Raw genomic sequence first — 22,121 nt, 5'->3', positions numbered from 1 at the left:
ACACACAGCACCCACATATATACTCCATACACACAGCACCCACATATATACTCCATACACACAGCAGCCCCATATATACTCCCTACACACAGCAGCCCCATATATACTCCCTACACACAGCAGCCCCATATATACTCCCTACACACAGCAGCCCCATATATACTCCCTACACACAGCAGCCCCATATATACTCCCTACACACAGCAGCCCCATATATACTCCATACACACAGCAGCCCCATATATACTCCATACACACAGCAGCCCCATATATACTCCATACACACAGCAGCCACATATATACTCCATACACACAGCAGCCACATATATACTCCATATATATACTCCATACACACAGCAGCCACATATATACTCCATACACACAGCAGCCCCATATTTATTCCATACACACAGCAGCCCCATATATACTCCATACACACAGCAGCCCCATATATACTCCATACACACAGCAGCCACATATATACTCCATACACACAGCAGCCCCATATATACTCCATACACACAGCAGCCCCATATATACTCCATACACACAGCAGCCCCATATATACTCCATACACACAGCGGCCACATATATACTCCATACACACAGCGGCCACATATATACACTCCATACACACAGCGGCCACATATATACTCCATACACACAGCGGCCCCATATATACTCCATACACACAGCAGCCACATATATACTCCATATACACACAGCAGCCACATATATACTCCATATACACACAGCAGCCACATATATACTCCATACACACAGCAGCCCCATATATACTCCATATACACACAGCAGCCCCATATATACTCCATACACACAGCGGCCCCATATATACTCCATACACACAGCAGCCCCATATATACTCCATACACACAGCGGCCCCATATATACTCCATACACACAGCGGCCCCATATATACTCCATACACACAGCAGCCACACATATATACTCCATACACACAGCAGCCCCATATATACTCCATACACACAGCAGCCCCATATATACTCCATACACACAGCAGCCACATATATACTCCATACACACAGCAGCCACATATATACTCCATACACACAGCAGCCACATATATACTCCATACACACAGCAGCCACATATATACTCCATACACACAGCAGCCACATATATACTCCATACACACAGCAGCCCCATATATACCCCATACACACAGCAGCCACATATATACTCCATACACACAGCAGCCCCATATTTATTCCATACACACAGCAGCCCCATATATACTCCATACACACAGCAGCCCCATATATACTCCATACACACAGCAGCCACATATATACTCCATACACACAGCAGCCCCATATATACTCCATACACACAGCAGCCCCATATATACTCCATACACACAGCAGCCCCATATATACTCCATACACACAGCGGCCACATATATACTCCATACACACAGCGGCCACATATATACACTCCATACACACAGCGGCCACATATATACTCCATACACACAGCGGCCCCATATATACTCCATACACACAGCAGCCACATATATACTCCATATACACACAGCAGCCACATATATACTCCATATACACACAGCAGCCACATATATACTCCATACACACAGCAGCCCCATATATACTCCATATACACACAGCAGCCCCATATATACTCCATACACACAGCAGCCCCATATATACTCCATACACACAGCAGCCCCATATATACTCCATACACACAGCGGCCCCATATATACTCCATACACACAGCAGCCCCATATATACTCCATACACACAGCGGCCCCATATATACTCCATACACACAGCGGCCACACATATATACTCCATACACACAGCAGCCCCATATATACTCCATACACACAGCAGCCCCATATATACTCCATACACACAGCAGCCCCATATATACTCCATACACACAGCAGCCACATATATACTCCATACACACAGCAGCCACATATATACTCCATACACACAGCAGCCACATATATACTCCATACACACAGCAGCCACATATATACTCCATACACACAGCAGCCACATATATACTCCATACACACAGCAGCCACATATATACTCCATACACACAGCAGCCACATATATACCCCATACACACAGCAGCCCCATATATACCCCATACACACAGCAGCCACATATATACTCCATACACACAGCAGCCCCATATTTATTCCATACACACAGCAGCCCCATATATACTCCATACACACAGCAGCCCCATATATACTCCATACACACAGCAGCCCCATATATACTCCATACACACAGCAGCCACACATATACTCCATACACACAGCAGCCACATATATACTCCATACACACAGCAGCCACATATATACTCCATACACACAGCAGCCCCATATATATATACTCCATACACACAGCAGCCACATATATACTCCATACACACAGCAGCCCCATATATATATACTCCATACACACAGCAGCCACATATATACTCCATACACACAGCAGCCCCATATATATACTCCATACACACAGCAGCCACATATATACTCCATACACACAGCAGCCACATATATACTCCATACACACAGCAGCCACATATATACTCCATACACACAGCAGCCCCATATATACCCCATACACACAGCAGCCACATATATACTCCATACACACAGCAGCCCCATATTTACTCCATACACACAGCAGCCCCATATATACTCCATACACACAGCAGCCACATATATACTCCATACACACAGCAGCCACATATATACTCCATACACACAGCAGCCACATATATACTCCATACACACAGCAGCCACATATATACTCCATATACACAGCAGCCACATATATACTCCATATACACAGCAGCCACATATATACTCCATATACACACAGCAGCCGCATATATACTCCATACACACAGCAGCCGCATATATACTCCATACACACAGCAGCCGCATATATACTCCATACACACAGCAGCCACATATATACTCCATACACACAGCAGCCACATATATACTCCATACACACAGCAGCCACATATATACTCCATACACACAGCAGCCACATATATACTCCATACACACAGCAGCCCCATATATACTCCATACACACAGCAGCCACATATATACTCCATACACACAGCAGCCACATATATACTCCATACACACAGCAGCCCCATATATACTCCATACACACAGCAGCCCCATATATACTCCATACACACAGCAGCCACATATATACTCCATACACACAGCAACCCCATATATACTCCATACACACAGCAGCCCCATATATACTCCATACACACAGCAGCCCCATATATACTCCATACACACAGCAGCCACACATATACTCCATACACACAGCAGCCACATATATACTCCATACACACAGCAGCCACATATATACCCCATACATACAGCAGCCACATATATACTCCATACACACAGCAGCCCCATATATACTCCATACACACAGCGGCCCCATATATACTCCATATACACAGCAGCCACACATATACATACTACATACACACAGCAGCCACATATATATACACCCCATACACACAGCAGCCCCATATATACTCCATACACACAGCAGCCCCATATATACTCCATACACACAGCGGCCCCATATATACTCCATACACACAGCAGCCACATATATACTCCATACACACAGCAGCCACATATATACTCCATACACACAGCAGCCACATATATACTCCATACACACAGCAGCCACATATATACTCCATACACACAGCAGCCACATATATACTCCATACACACAGCAGCCACATATATATACCCCATACACACAGCAGCCACATATATACTCCATACACACAGCAGCCCCATATATACTCCATACACACAGCAGCCCCATATATACTCCATACACACAGCAGCCACATATATACTCCATACACACAGCAGCCCCATATATACTCCATACACACAGCAGCCCCATATATACTCCATACACACAGCAGCCACATATATACCCCATACACACAGCAGCCACATATATACTCCATACACACAGCAGCCACATATATATACTCCATACACACAGCAGCCCCATATATACTCCATACACACAGCAGCCACATATATATTCCATACATACAGCAGCCCCATATATACTCCATACACACAGCAGCCACATATATACTCCATACACACAGCAGCCCCATATATACTCCATACACAAAGCAGCCACATATATACTCCATACATACAGCGGCCCCATATATACTCCATATACACAGCAGCCCCATATACACTCCATACACACAGCAGCCACATATATACTCCATACATACAGCGGCCCCATATATACTCCATATACACAGCAGCCCCATATACACTCCATACACACAGCAGCCACATATATACTCCATACATACAGCAGCCACATATATACTCCATATACACAGCAGCCCCACATATACTCCATACACACGGCAGCCCCATATATACTCCATACACACAGCAGCCACATATACACTCCATATACACAGCAGCCCCATATACACTCCATACACACAGCAGCCACATATATACTCCATACACACAGCAGCCACATATATACTCCATACACACAGCAGCCACATATATACTCCATACACACAGCAGCCCCATATATACTCCATACACACAGCAGCCCCATATATACTCCATACACACAGCAGCCCCATATATACTCCATACACACAGCACCCACATATATACTCCATACACACAGCACCCACATATATACTCCATACACACAGCAGCCCCATATATACTCCATACACACAGCAGCCCCATATATACTCCATATACACAGCAGCCACATATATACTCCATATACACACAGCAGCCGCATATATACTCCATACACACAGCAGCCACATATATACTCCATACACACAGCGGCCCCATATATACTCCATACACACAGCAGCCCCATATATACTCCATACACACAGCAGCCCCATATATACTCCATACACACAGCAGCCCCATATATACTCCATACACACAGCAGCCCCATATATACACTCCATACACACAGCAGCCACATATATACTCCATACACACAGCAGCCACATATATACTCCATACACACAGCAGCCACATATATACTCCATACACACAGCAGCCACATATATACTCCATACACACAGCAGCCACATATATACTCCATACACACAGCAGCCACATATATACTCCATACACACAGCAGCCACATATATACTCCATACACACAGCAGCCACATATATACTCCATACACACAGCAGCCACATATATACTCCATACACACAGCAGCCACATATATACTCCATACACACAGCAGCCCCATATATACTCCATACACACAGCAGCCCCATATATATACTCCATACACACAGCAGCCACATATATACTCCATACACACAGCAGCCACATATATATACTCCATACACACAGCAGCCACATATATACTCCATACACACAGCAGCCCCATATATACTCCATACACACAGCAGCCACATATATACTCCATACACACAGCAGCCCCATATATACTCCATACACACAGCAGCCCCATATATACTCCATACACACAGCAGCCCCATATATACTCCATACACACAGCAGCCACATATATACTCCATACACACAGCAGCCACATATATACTCCATACACACAGCAGCCACATATATACTCCATACACACAGCAGCCACATATATACTCCATACACACAGCAGCCACATATATATACTCCATACACACAGCAGCCACATATATACTCCATACACACAGCAGCCCCATGTATACTCCATACACACAGCAGCCCCATGTATACTCCATACACACAGCAGCCACATGTATACTCCATACACACAGCAGCCACATATATACTCCATACACACAGCAGCCCCATATATACTCCATACACACAGCAGCCCCATATATACTCCATACACACAGCAGCCCCATATATACTCCATACACACAGCAGCCCCATATATACTCCATACACACAGCAGCTACATATATACTCCATACACACAGCAGCCACATATATACTCCATACACACAGCAGCCACATATATACTCCATACACACAGCGGCCCCATATATACTCCATACACACAGCGGCCCCATATATACTCCATACACACAGCGGCCCCATATATACTCCATACACACAGCAGCCCCATATATACTCCATACACACAGCAGCCCCATATATACTCCATACACACAGCAGCCCCATGTATACTCCATACACACAGCAGCCACATATATACTCCATACACACAGCAGCCACATATATACTCCATACACACAGCAGCCCCATATATACTCCATACACACAGCAGCCCCATATATACTCCATACACACAGCAGCCACATATATACTCCATATACACAGCAGCCACATATATACTCCATATACACACAGCAGCCGCATATATACTCCATACACACAGCAGCCACATATATACTCCATACACACAGCGGCCCCATATATACTCCATACACACAGCGGCCCCATATATACTCCATACACACAGCGGCCCCATATATACTCCATACACACAGCGGCCCCATATATACTCCATACACACAGCAGCCCCATATATACTCCATACACACAGCAGCCCCATGTATACTCCATACACACAGCAGCCACATATATACTCCATACACACAGCAGCCACATATATACTCCATACACACAGCAGCCCCATATATACTCCATACACACAGCAGCCCCATATATACTCCATACACACAGCAGCCCCATATATACACTCCATACACACAGCAGCCCCATATATACTCCATACACACAGCAGCCACATATATACTCCATACACACAGCAGCCACATATATACTCCATACACACAGCGGCCCCATATATACTCCATACACACAGCAGCCACATATATACTCCATATACACAGCAGCCACATATATACTCCATATACACAGCAGCCACATATATACTCCATATACACACAGCAGTCGCATATATACTCCATACACACAGCAGTCGCATATATACTCCATACACACAGCAGCCACATATATACTCCATACACACAGCGGCCCCATATATACTCCATACACACAGCAGCCGCATATATACTCCATACACACAGCAGCCGCATATATACTCCATACACACAGCAGTCACATATATACTCCATACACACAGCGGCCCCATATATACTCCATACACACAGCGGCCCCATATATACTCCATACACACAGCAGCCACATATATACTCCATACACACAGCAGCCACATATATACTCCATACACACAGCAGCCCCATATATACTCCATACACACAGCAGCCACATATATACTCCATACACACAGCAGCCACATATATACTCCATACACACAGCAGCCACATATATACTCCATACACACAGCAGCCCCATATATACTCCATACACACAGCAGCCCCATATATACTCCATACACACAGCAGCCCCATATATACTCCATACACACAGCAGCCACATATATACCCCATACACACAGCGGCCACATATATACCCCATACACACAGCGGCCCCATATATACTCCATACACACAGCAGCCCCATATATACTCCATACACACAGCAGCCCCATATATACTCCATACACACAGCAGCCCCATATATACTCCATACACACAGCAGCCCCATATATACTCCATACACACAGCAGCCCCATATATACTCCATACACACAGCAGCCCCATATATACTCCATACACACAGCAGCCACATATATACTCCATACACACAGCAGCCACATATATACTATATACACACAGCAGCCACATATATACTATATACACACAGCAGCCACATATATACTATATACACACAGCAGCCACATATATACTCCATACACACAGCAGCCACATATATACCCCATACACACAGCAGCCACATATATACTCCATACACACAGCAGCCACATATATACTATATACACACAGCAGCCACATATATACTATATACACACAGCAGCCACATATATACTATATACACACAGCAGCCACATATATACTCCATACACACAGCAGCCACATATATACCCCATACACACAGCGGCCCCATATATACTCCATACACACAGCAGCCATATATATACTCCATACACACAGCAGCCACATATATACTATATACACACAGCAGCCACATATATACTATATACACACAGCACACACACATACATACAGCTCCGATAATAAGTGTATCAGGCGGGAGAGGGACGCACAACAGCAGATCAGTAACATTGTATCCTCTGCAGCTCCCCCCATCCCCCTCCCTGCACCCCAATACAGCTCTCCCCACCAGCACACTCACCTCCAACCGGAACTCACTGCCTGCACGTGTACCACGTGCTCTGATCACACACACTGCCACACTGACCCCTGCTGGCGGAGGAGCGCTACTGCACCCCTCCATGTATATACTACACAGACCCCTGTGTGTATGTACTATATACTGACCCCTATGTTAGGGTGACCATGCGTCCTCTTTTCCCCGGACAGGTCCTCTTTTTTAGAACTGTCTGGGGCATCCGGCCGGTTTTTTGAAATGTCCGGGGAAGAAGAGAGCCGTTCGGAGCCGAACACGAGCCGGCTCTTTAAAGTGAGCCGAGCGGCCAAGCACAAGGAAGAGCCGATTGTTCTATAGAGCCGGAGACTGAGACTACAGTCTCTGATTGGCTGCTGCGGCCAGCAGTGGTGTCTCTAGGGGCGTGCGCAGAGGGCGGATCGCTCTGGGTGTCACCATGGCTAGGGGCTGACACCCAGGCAGGCAGAAGTGCAGTCCTGATTAGAGATGGGAAGTTCGGATCTTTTCAATGATCCGGATGATTCGAATCGGATCATTGAAGAGATTCGGATCTTTGATTCGAATCTCGGATCATTTTACTACCGAAGCATTGGGGGGTGAAATGACTAGCAGGACAGGTCTTTCCCTGCTGTGGGCAGGAGAAGGGGAGGGGGGCGGGCACACAGAGAGAAGGGGAGAAGATGGACAGAGGGCAGGGAGTGGACAGGAGAAGGGGAGGGGCGTGGACACACAGAGAAGGGGAGAAGATGGACAGAGGGCAGGGAGTGGACAGAGAAGGGAGGGGGGAGGACACACAGAGAGGGGGAGAAGATGCACAGAGGGCAGGGAGTGGACAGAGAAGGGAGGGGGGAGGACACACAGAGAGGGGGAGAAGATGCACAGAGGGCAGGGAGTGGACAGAGAAGGGGAGGGGGGAGGACACACAGAGAAGGGGAGAAGATGGACAGAGGGCAGGGAGTGGACAGAGAAGGGAGGAGGGACGAGCAGGGAGCAGAAATGTTTGCACACAATACCCACATGCTGCAATCATATGCTTTACATATATTTCACCTATATGCTCATCTGTACACTTTGACTGCAAACGCATTCCCCGGAGATAAGTGCAGCTTTTTAGTGCCGAGTGCAGGAGGATTATATTGCGCTGCAATCACACTGTCTGCAAAGTTACTGAGCTGTGCTGAGCCAAAAGTTTCCAATGTGATCACTGTGCACAACTACAGAACAGCCAGCCTATAATGGGCAGCACATTGCAGCCAGTATGTGTGCTCTACACATATCTGGCAGTGGCACCCATGTCCCCTCTCTCTCATCTACCTCTCTCCCTGCAAGACTGGCTCCCCTCCAACAGAGCGATCCATCTCAGCTCTGCTTCCAGGACCCCGCTGCCCGCTGAGAGGGGGCGTGTCGCTCCTGGCCCGCCCCTTTTGCGATCCGAATCGTTCATTTTGATGATTCGGATGATCCACTCATAAAATAGAAAGATCCGAATCGTTCATGATCCGGACAACACTAGTCCAGTCAGTGATGTCAGGGGCAGGCAATATATGTGGAGAGGAGTCTGCGGAGAAGGGGCCCGACTTCATTCCTCCCATGCTTCCCCTCCTGTGTCTCTCCTATTTGCAGAGCGCAGTGTGCGGCTTAAATGAAACTCCATCACCTACCCCTGATGTTCTCTCCGATCGTCCATCTTCATCACTAGCGCCGCTCTCTCCACATTCTCTGCATGCCACGTGATTACACTGGACGTGCAGGGAGAGCAGGCAGAGAGCGCACGGCTGATGAAGAACATGCACGATCATCACAGAGAAAACTTCAGGGGCAGGTGGGAGAGAGTGTATCATTTAAGCTGCGCTCTGCAAATGGGAGATGGGAGCTCACTGTGAATGAGTGAGGGGGATGGGGGCGAGGTTGGTCTTTTCTGCGTGCAAGGGGAGAGGGGAGCTGGCAGTCCTGACTCCTAAAAGCTGCAGCTACAACTTTTGAAACTCCCACAGCAGCTGTTACATGCCTGTGCAGACTCGAGGGTGAGTGCTGAACTGACTAGAGCAGTCACAAGCAGGGCTGTCAGTGTAACTTGCTGATCCCCCTCCCTCCCTCCCCCGCAATGATGCTTTCCCTGTGCAACAAGCTTATAGGGCACACGCTGCAGGGTGCTGGAGGATTAGATGTCAGGTATTATTTGCTGCAGCTCCTGACTATCCTAACAACTTTTATTGGTCTCTTGTCCTGACTCCTCAACCCTTCCTACTCTAACAGACCCTTTCTTCACCCTCAGCAGGCTGCAGCCAGTCACCTCTCTGCCAAATGCTACTCTCTCCCCTCACTTTTAGCAGCTTGCTGTAATTTATCATCCTGCTGTCACCCTCCCCTGCTGCTAGCTCTCTGCCACCCTTTCCTTGTCTGCTGTCTCTTCTTTGCTACCCTCCCCTCCTCTCCCCTCACTGCCTCCCCCTGTCCCCTCTATACCAGCCTCCCCTCCCCTGCTGACCCTCTCTGCCACCCTCCCCTCCTGTCACCTGTATACTGCCCTCCCCTTCTGACCCCTCTCTGCCACCTTTCTGCCATCCTTCCCTCCCATCACCCTCTCCCCTGCTGACCCCTCTCTGCCACCTTTCTGCCATCCTTCCCTCCCATCACCCTCTCCCCTGCTGACCCCTCTCTGCCATCCCACCCACCTGTCACCTCTATACCATCCTTCCATCGCCTGTTGTCTCCTCTCTGCCGCCCTCCCTTCCTGTCACTTCTATGCCACCCTCCCCTCCACTGCTAACCCCCTCTGCCACCCTCCCCTCCTGTCACCTCTATACTACCCTCCCCTCCCCTGCTGTCTCCTATCTGCCACCCTCCCCACCTGCCACTTCTATGCCACCCTCCCCTCCACTGCTAACCCCCTCTGCCACCCTCCCCTCTTGTCACCTCTATACTACCCTCCCCTGCTGTCTATCTGCCACCCTCCCCACTTGCCACCTCTTATACCACCCTTCCCTGCTTTCACCTCACTGACATCTTATGCAGCACTTTACAGAGTACATAGTCATGTCACCAACTGTCCTCAGAGAAGTTCACAATCTACTACTACCATACTAATGGTCTAATGTACTACCATATTATTCTTATGTATTTATATAGCACTGGCATCTTCTGCATCACTTTACAGAATACAAAGTAATGTCACTGACTCTACTCAGAGGAGCTCATAATCAAATCTTTCCATAATCAAAGTCTAATGTCTCTACCATATTATTGTGTATTTATATAGCACAGACATCTTCTGCAGCACATTACAGAGTACATAGTCATGTCACTGACTGTCCTCAGAGGAGCTCACACTCTAATCCTACCATAGTCATAGTCTAATGTCCTACCATATTATTATTATGTATTTATATAGCACTGACCTCTTCTGCAGCACTGTACAGAGTACATAGTCATGTCACTGACTGTCCTCAGAGGAGCTCACACTCTAATCCTACCATAGTCATAGTCTAATGTCCTACCATATTATTATTATGTATTTATATAGCACTGACATCTTCTGCAGCGCATTACAGAGTACATAGTCATGTCACTGACTGTCCTCAGAGGAGCTCACACTCTAATCCTACCATAGTCATAGTCTAATGTCCTACCATATTATTATTATGTATTTATATAGCACTGGCATCTTCTGCAGCACTGTACAGAGTACATAGTCATGTCACTGACTGTCCTCCACGGAGCTCACAGTCTAATCCTGTCATGGCCTAACCTCTTACCATATTATTATTATGTATTTATATAGCAGGGATATCTTTCTCCTCAGCACTGTACAGAGTACATAGACATTTCCCTCAGAGCAGTTCACAATTGAGTCCATAGCCATATTGGATAGTGGTAGCTGTCACTCTCACTCTTTCCTTTTTTGGTGGGGAGGGGTGGGCGGAGGGTGCTATCTGAATAATCAGCACCGGGTGTCAAATACCCTAGGTACGCCACTGCGAAGGAGGCGGGACGCAGACAGCGGTTGGAGAGGCGGTCTGTACGGTAGCGGGTTAGGTTGCGCTGGTATGAGGAGAGAAGTGATGGAAGAAGCTGCAGCGGAGTTGGTGAGACCATCCCCATATAAATATAGATGTGTATTTGTAGATACCTCCATTTATGTATGCACGTGGCGGGACTGCCCTTCTGGTATACACATGTATAATATATTGCTGAGACCCTCACTGTACTGTAAATATATGTTTGTGGGGATATGTGCTGCCAATCTCATAGCATTTGTGGGGATATGTGCTGCCAATCTCATAGCATTTGTGGGGAAATCTGCTGCCAATCTCATTGCATTTGTGGGGAAATGTGCTGCCAATCTCGTATTTGTGGGGAAATGTGCTGCCAATCTCGTATTTGTGGGGAAATGTGCTGCCAATAAGATTGCATTTGTGGGGAAATGTGCTGCCAATCTCATAGCATTTGTGGGGAAATCTGATGCCAATCTCGTATTTGTGGGGAAATGTGCTGCCAATAACATTGCATTTGTGGGGAAATGTGCTGCCAATCTCATAGCATTTGTGGGGAAATCTGCTGCCAATAAGATTGCATTTGTGGGGAAATCTGTTGCCAATCTCATAGCATTTGTGGGGAAATCTGCTGCCAATCTCATAGCATTTGTGGGGAAATCTGCTGCCAATCTCATAGCATTTGTGGGGAAATCTGCTGCCAATAAGATTGCATTTGTGGGGAAATCTGCTGCCAATCTCATTGCATCTGTACAGAAATATGCTGCCAATCTGATTCCATTTATGGGGAAATTTGTGGAAAAAACAAACGTCCCTCCATGCCCGCGAAGTTGGACAGCACACTGCTAAGGTCTTGTATATTTGGCCACGCCCATGACCACACCCACATGCTGTTGTGATCGTCCTCTTTTTTGGAAATCAAAATATGGTCACCCTACCCTATGTGTGTATGCTATACTGACCCCTGTGTGTATGTACTATTCTGACCCCTCTGTGTGTATACAATACTAATCCCTGTGTGTGTATACTATACTGACCCCTGTGTTTGTATACTATACTGACCCCTGTGTGTGTATACTATACTGACCCCTGTGTTTGTATACTTTACTGACCCCTCTGTGTGTATACAATACTAACCCCTGTGTGTGTATACTATACTGACCCCTGTGTGTATACTATACTGACCCCTGTGTGTGTATACAATACTAACCCCTGTGTGTTTGTGTATACTATACTGACCCCTGTGTGTATACTATACTGACCCCTGTGTGTATACTATACTGACCCCTGTGTGTATACTATACTGACCCCTGTGTGTATACTATACTGACCCCTGTGTTAGTATACTATACTGACTCCTGTGTGTGTATGCTATACTGACCCCTGCGTGTATACTATACTGACCCTTGTGTGTATATACTATACTGACCCCTGTGTGTATGTACTATACTGACCCCTGTGTGTGTACTATACTGACCCCTGTGTGTATACAATACTAACCCCTGTGTGTGTACTATACTGACCCCTGTGTGTATACAATACTAACCCCTGTGTGTATACTACACTGACCCCTGTGTTTGTATACTATACTGACCCCTGTGTGTATGCTATACTGACCCCTGTGTGTATGCTATACTGACCCTTGTGTGTATATACAATACTAAACCCTGTGTGTGTATGCTATACTGACCCCTGTGTGTATGTACTATACTGACCCCTGTGTGTGTATACAATACTAACCCCTGTGTGTGTATACTATACTGACCCCTGTGTGTGTATACTATACTGACCCCTGTGTGTATATACTATACTGACCCCTGTGTGTATACTATACTGACCCCTGTGTCTGTATACTATAGTGACCCCTGTGTGTGTATACAATACTAACCCCTGTGTGTGTATACTATACTGACCCCTGTGTGTATACTATACTGACCCCTGTGTGTATGTACTATACTGACCCCTGTGTGTGTATACTATACTGACCCCTGTGTGTGTATGCTATACTGACCCCTGTGTGTGTTTGCTATACTGACCCCTGCGTGTATACTATACTGACCCTTGTGTTTGTATACTATACTGACCCCTGTGTGTGTATGTACTATACTGACCCCTGTGTGTATATACTATACTGACCCCTGTGTGTGTGTACTATACTGACCCCTGTGTGTGTACTATACTGATCCCTGTGTGTATACTATACTGACTCCTGTGTGTATACTATACTGACCCCTGTGTGTGTATACTATACTGACCCCTGTGTATACTATACTGACCCCTGTGTGTGTATACTATACTGACCCCTGTGTGTGTATGATTTACTGACCCCTGTGTGTGTATGCTATACTGACCCCTGTGTGTGTATGCTATACTGACCCCTGTGTGTGTATGCTATACTGACCCCTGTGTCTGTATGCTATACTGACCCCTGTGTCTGTATGCTATACTGACCCCTGTGTGTGTATGCTATACTGACCCCTGTGTGTGTATGCTATACTGACCCCTGTGTGTGTATGCTATACTGACCCCTGTGTGTGTATACTATACTGACCCCTGTGTGTGTATACTATACTGACCCCTGTGTGTGTATACTATACTGACCCCTGTGTGTGTATGCTATACTGACCCCTGTGTGTGTATACTATACTGACCCCTGTGTGTGTATGCTATACTGACCCCTGTGTGTGTATGCTATACTGACCCCTGTGTGTGTATACTATACTGACCCCTGTGTGTGTATACTATACTGACCCCTGTGTGTGTATACTCATAGCTCACAACTGTCCCTCTTTCGGAGGGACAGTCCCTCTTTGGGAGCCCTGTCCCTCTGTCCCTCTTTCCTCCTCATTTGTCCCTCTTTCCTCCTCATTTGTCCCTCTTTCAGGACGTTGTCCCTCTTTCTATGTAAATATATGTAATTCTCTACTAAAAATGTGCTTGATTGACTCTAAACTTTATTGCCATCCTTTAAATTGATATTTTACTCATTTTAAAATGTTAATATAAAGGAACATGAACCAGGATAGAAATGACCAGTGTGGTTTGAATTATAAAACAACATATTTTTCTTATAAAATCTTTATGGTGTGCATGACTAGTTGTGTGATGGGGCGTGGCCAGGGGTGTGGCAGAGGCATGTCTTAAGTGTCCCTCTTTCTCATCTCAAAAAGTTGGGAGGTATGTGTATACTATACTGATCCCTGTGTGTATGTACTATACTGACCCCTGTGTGTATATTATACTGACCCCTGTGTGTATACTATACTGACCCCTGTGTGTATGTACTATACTGACCCCTGTGTGTGTATACAATAATAACCCCTGTGTGTGTATACTATACTGACCCCTGTGTGTATACTATACTGACCCCTGTGTTTGTATACTATACTGACCCCTCTGTGTGTATACAATACTAACCCCTGTGTGTATGTACTATACTGACCCCTGTGTGTGTGTACTATACTGACCCCTGTGTGTTTATACTATACTGACCCCTGTGTGTATGTACTATACTGACCCCTGTGTGTGTACTATACTGACCCCTATGTGTATATACTACTATACTGACCCCTGTGTGTGTATACTATACTGACCCCTGTGTGTGTATGTACTATACTGACCCCTGTGGTTATATACTATACTGACCCCTGCGTGTATACTAAACTGACCCCTGTGTGTGTATACTATACTTACCCCTGTGTGTATACTATACTTACCCCTGTGTATATATACTATACTGACCCCTGTGTGTATACTATACTGACCCCTGTGTGTATACTATACTGACCCCTGTTTGTATACTATACTGACCCCTGTGTGTATGTACTATACTGACCCCTGTGTGTATGTACTGTACTGACCCCTGTGGTTATATACTATACTGACCCCTGTGTGTGTATATTATACTGACCCATGTGTTTGTATACTATACTGACCCCTGTGTGTATATACTATACTTACCCCTGTGTGTATATACTATACTGACCCCTGTGTATATATACTATACAGACCCCTGTGTGTATACTATACTGACCCCTGTGTGTATACTATACTGACCCCTGTGTGTATGTACTATACTGACCCCTGTGCTTATGTACTATACTGACCTCTGTGTGTGTGTACTATACTGACCCCTGTGTGTGTATGCTGTACTGACCCCTGTGTGTATGTACACTGTGTGTATGTACTATACTGACCCCTGTGTGTGTGTACTATACTGACCCCTGTGTGTGTATACTATACTGACCCCTGTGTGTGTATACTATACTGACCCCTGTGTGTGTATACTATACTGACCCCTGTGTGTGTATACTATACTGACCCCTGTGTATATACACTATACTGCCCCCTGGGTATATATAATATACTGCCCCTTGCGTGTAAACTATACTGACCCCTCTACCGGTTGATCGCGATCTACCTAATGGGCACCCCTGTACTATACTGACCCCTGTGTGTATGTACTATACTGACCCCTGTGTGTGTATACTCTACTGACCCCTGTGTGTATATTCTATACTGCCCCCTGTGTATATATACTATACTGACCCCTGCATGTATACACTATACTGCCTCCTGCGTGTATACTATACTGATCCCTGTGTGTGTATACTATACTGACCCCTGTGTGTGTATACTATACTGACCCCTGTGTGTGTATACTATACTGACCCCTGTGTGTATATACTATACTGACCCCTGTGTGTATATACTATACTGACCCCTGTGTGTGTATGCTATACTGACCCCTGTGTGTGTATGCTATACTGACCCCTGTGTGTATGTACACTGTGTGTATGTACTATACTGTCCCCTGTGTGTATACTATACTGACCCCTGTGATGTGTATACTATACTGACCCCTGTGTGTATACTATACTGACCCCTGTGTGTGTATACTCTACTGACCCCTGTGTGTATATACTATACTGACCGCTGTGTGTATACTATACTGACCCCTGTGTGTGTATACCATACTGACCCCTGTGTGTGTATCTACTATACTGACCCCTGCGTTTATATACTATACTGACCCCTGTGTGTGTGTGTGCTTTACTGACCCCTGTGTGTTTGTGCTATACTGACCCCTGTGTGTGTATGCTATACTGATCCCTGTGTGTGTGTACTATACTGATCCCTGTGTGTGTGTACTATACTGACCCCTGTGTGTGTATGCTATACTGACCCCTGTGTGTGTGTGCTTTACTGCCCCCTGTGTGTATATACTATACTGACCCCTGTGTGTGTATACTATACTGACCCGTGTGTATATACTATACTGACCCCTGTGTGTGTATACTATACTGACCCCTGTGTGTGTATACTATACTAACCCCTGTGTGTGTGTGTGTGTGTGTGTGTGTACTATACTGACCCCTGTGTGCATACTATACTGACCCCTGTGTGTGTATACTATACTGACCCCTGTGTGTGTATGCTATACTGACCCCTGTGTGTGTACTATACTGACCCCTGTGTGTATACTATACTGGTCCCTGTGTGTGTATACTATACTGACCCCTGTGTGTATACTATACTGACCCCTGTGTGTGTATACTATACTGACCCCTGTGTGCATACTATACTGACCCCTGTGTGTGTGTACTATACTGACCCCTGTGTGTATACTATACTGACCCCTGTGTGTGTGTACTATACTGACCCCTGTGTGTATACTATACTGATCCCTGTGTGTGTATACTATACTGACCCCTGTGTGTGTATACTATACTGACCCCTGTGTGTATGTACTATACTGACCCCTGTGTGTATGTACTATACTGACCCCTGTGTGTATACTATACTGACCCCTGTGTGTGTGTACTATACTGACCCCTGTGTGTATACTATACTGACCCCTGTGTGTGTATACTATACTGACCCCTGTTTGTGTATACTATACTGACCCGTGTGTATATACTATACTGACCTCTGTGTGTATACTATACTGACCCCTGTGTGTGTGTGTACTATACTGACCCCTGTGTGTGTATACTTTCCCTGGTGCCTCCATGTCGGCATACTGCTGGGGTTAGCTCCGCCCCTCTAACCCCTATAGGACCAATCAAATTCTTATAAATATATGGTCCCTACCCCTCCAACGCATTCTTCTTGCTGTCCTCAGACACTATAGGACTGTTCTATTTGGTTACATTTTTCTATTTAGAGTTTTCTTCTATGTTCTATTTTGGATCCTTTCCTGATGACTCCCTTACCCAGTCTCCACAGGTTTAAGCTTTCCTGTGCGAGGGGGCAGCTAAATGCGCCCGTGGTCGAGCCCAACATACCTGGTGGTGTAGTGGGGAAGCCAGCCCAGCAACAGCTAAAGGCTGTGAAGCATGTCCGCAGAAGCTGCGCGGAAGATGGATGTTATCCGAGGTAAGCGGAGATGGAGAGGGGCCGACCTGAATGAGTAATGGCGGCGAGGTCGGCCTCTCTCGTGTGTTCGGCGGGCGGAAGTGGCCTCTGCGCATGCGCGCGAGTCCGGAAATGGTCATCAAGAGGTCGGAGGATGCGGCGGCCATCTTTGATGTGGGCAAAAAGCGGCCAGTGACGCCAGCACGTTGGGAGGCGCAGGGAGGCGGCCTATTTAAACGAGACAGAATGTCTCAGTGTAAGGCTGACCTTGCTGCTGATCAGTGCTGCTGTCGGAGCTGTCAGGAGAAGTTATATATATTGTAGTGCCTGAGTCTGCATATGGAGGACAAGGTTGATGAGGCAAACCTTTCTGATGATTCTGCCTGTAAGTTGGAGACTATTGAGAAGTCGTTGTTATATGCAAATGTTTCAAGTATGCATTTTGGTTCTGATTGTCTGTTATCACGTTTGCAGTGGACTCATCTGCTGAGGCTGGCGAGCATCATGGACCCTCTGGGTAAGGGACACACAAAAAAAAAAAAAAAAAAAAAAAAAAAAAAAAAAGCTTAAATACTTTATGAACACATCACTGAGCTATATATATATAAATTATATCTTACAGCTCTTACGTGATTCCACCGGGTCAAGGAGGAGCTAATAGCCCTCATGCACCACCGGGCAACAGGGATAGAAGATCATCACAGAGTCGTCGCTCGGGGTCCGGAGCATATTATGGTTACTCATCCTTTCGACAATATCGTTCCTCTCGACAATCGAGATCTAGGTCCAGATCCAGGTCCAGATCTCCAAGGAGAAGATCTATGCCTGGGAAAGGTCACTGCTGGGCTTGCCCTAATAGGGCGTTGCAAGGCAAGACCTTGTGTGCTCAGTGCTTAGGTCACGTTGCACACGAAAATGAAACAAAGACTGAAGATTTAGTGGATGTGATCCGAAGAGTAGTGAGAGAAGAAGTGGCTACTCTTTCGGCAGTCCCAAGTACCTCACAAGTTGGGTTACCAGTAACAGACAAGCAGCCAGACCCAGAGGTTTCAGAAGAAGAACCTTCTTCAGGCCTCTTTAATTTTGCGCTCACAGCACCATTTGTGGCGGCAGTCAAGGAAGCACTGGAGTGGAATGACCCGCCGGAGGAACAGGCTCAGAACAAAGAGTATTATTCACATTTGTCAAAAAAGACCTGTTCATTTCCATTAATGAAGGAAATTAAAAATATTGTACTGGAAGAGTGGGGGAAAGTGGAGAATAAAACATCATTACATAACAAATTCGCAAAACTTTATCCTATAAAAGAAGAGGAGGCGCCATTCCTGTCATCACCACCAGTGGTAGATGCTTCACTATCAAGATTGATGAAACATGTTACCCTTCCCATGGAAAATACGGTGACCTTTCAAGATATCCTGGATCGGAGAGTGGATAACGATTTAAAGAAAATCTATTTGATGTCTGGTCAAATCTGCAAACCAGCTATAGCACTGACCTCAGTAGGTAGAGCTTTGAATGTTTGGATATCAAATGTGGAAGAGGCTATCTTGAGAGGAGTGGAAGCAGGAGAGATTATTTCAGCTCTTGACGACCTAAAACTCTCAGCTGATTTCGTTAGTGAAGCAGCTATGGACACTCTTAGAGCATCAGCGAGAGTCATGTTGAATTCAGTGACAGCCAAAAGGGCCTTATGGCTGAAACATTGGAACGCAGACATGAACTCGAAACAGAACTGGGTCAAGATACCATTTGACGGATCTTCACTTTTCGGAAAGGAGATGGATAAGGCTATCTCAAGGGTGACAGGCGGAAAATCAGGCCTACTACCGCAAGATAGACCAGCTAGAAAGGGCTTTTCCAATCCTAAAAGACAGGCTTCAAACAAGTTCTCGGAATCAAGAAGCTACAAGCCAGGAAAATCTTTCAGGAAGAATTGGAGGAGTACACAAGCTAATCTGGCAAGATCCTTGAAGTCCTCAACCAAACCTGGGGGACAACAGAAGCAACCTTTTTGAAGGTGCGCCCGCCCAGTCATTGATAGTAGGTTCAAGACTAAGGAATTTTATCAATGTCTGGGTGGAGAGGATTCAAGATCCCTGGGTGACGTCAGTCATCAGCAAGGGTCACAAGTGGCACTTCCGGAAGGTCCCCAAAGACAGATGGGCGCCAACAAGGATACCGTCAGATCTTACAAAAAGAGAAGTTCTACAGCAATACGTTCAAAGTCTGATAGCCGAGAAGGTGGTACTACCAGTTCCAGCCTCAGAGAGATTCCAAGGTATCTATTCGCCCCTGTTTTTAGTACAGAAAAAGTCAGGTGGCTTCAGACCAGTAATAGATCTAAAGTATCTGAACAGGTCAATAAGAATACCCAAGTTCAAGATGGAGTCACTACAGTCAATAATATTGGCGGTATCTCCAGGGGATTGGATGATGTCCATAGATCTCCAAGACGCGTACTTCCATATACCAATACATCAACACTGTCAAAAGTTTTTGAGGTTCTCCATAGGAGATGTTCATCTGCAGTTCTGTTCTCTGCCTTTCGGACTTTCCACTTCACCGAGAACCTTTACAAAGGTCCTAGTGGCAGTAGTGGCAGAATTAAGGACTCAGGGAATAAAAATCCATCACTATCTGGACGATATTTTAGTTATGGCAAGTTCCAGAGAAAACCTTATGAGAGATTCAGAAAGAGTGGTGAAATTCCTTTCCGAACTAGGATGGCTGATAAACGAGAAGAAGAGCCAGTTCAGCCCAGCCAGACGATTGACGTACTTGGGGGCAGTCTTCGATACGGTGGAAGACACAGTTTCCTTACCAGAAGCCAAGGCAAAGGACCTAGTACAGAAGGTGACATGGCTGTACCAGCAGAGATCGGTCTCAGCGAGGAGGTGTCTGCATGTTCTGGGAATCATGTCATCAGCGATACTCATGATAAAATGGAGCAGATGGCACATGAGGCCTTTGCAGAATCTGCTACTAGAACAATGGAATCATTATTCAATGTCACAATGCATCAGAATCTCAGCAAGAGTCAGGATGTCCTTACTGTGGTGGATGAACATCCGGAACCTTCAACGAGCCAACCAACTATCTCCCCACTGTTGGATCACGGTTACTTCGGATGCCAGCAGATTAGGTTGGGGAGCTCACTACAAGGACTACTGGTCCCAGGGCCTATGGAGTCAGCCGCAAGTGAATGTGGTGTCCAATATTCTGGAGTTGAGAGCGGCGTTTATGGCAACTCAAGCATTTGCGCATCTTCTGAAAGGAGGAGCTGTATGTCTTCAGACGGACAACAAGGCAGCAGTAGCCTATGTCCAGAAGCAAGGGGGAACGAGAAGTTGGTCTTTGATGAAAGAAGTAGCTCCCCTGATGACGTGGGCAGAGAAGAACC

The 22,121-nt window shown here is 46.0% G+C and overlaps 1 protein-coding gene across 3 annotated transcripts in view; it reads right to left on the bottom strand.

Moving 5' to 3' along the window:
• Positions 1-10,087, bottom strand: part of RRP8 (ribosomal RNA processing 8) — a 49,787-nt gene extending 39,700 nt beyond the window's left edge. The window contains exon 1 of one of the 3 annotated variants that reach the window (XM_068263980.1): positions 10,031-10,087. The gene's annotated coding sequence lies outside the window, so the exon portion shown is untranslated. Of the gene's footprint in view, positions 1-8,375; positions 8,437-8,521; positions 8,754-10,030 lie in introns of those variants that run through there. The other 2 variants (XM_068263962.1, XM_068263971.1) reach the window with 2 other exon arrangements.
• Positions 10,088-22,121: the final 12,034 nt, after the last annotated feature.

The sequence above is a fragment of the Hyperolius riggenbachi genome, chromosome 2, assembly GCF_040937935.1.
Source record: "Hyperolius riggenbachi isolate aHypRig1 chromosome 2, aHypRig1.pri, whole genome shotgun sequence".
NCBI lineage: Eukaryota > Metazoa > Chordata > Amphibia > Anura > Hyperoliidae > Hyperolius > Hyperolius riggenbachi.
Note: the sequence above shows the minus strand (reverse complement) of the source record. Positions and strands in the feature narration are given on the sequence as shown.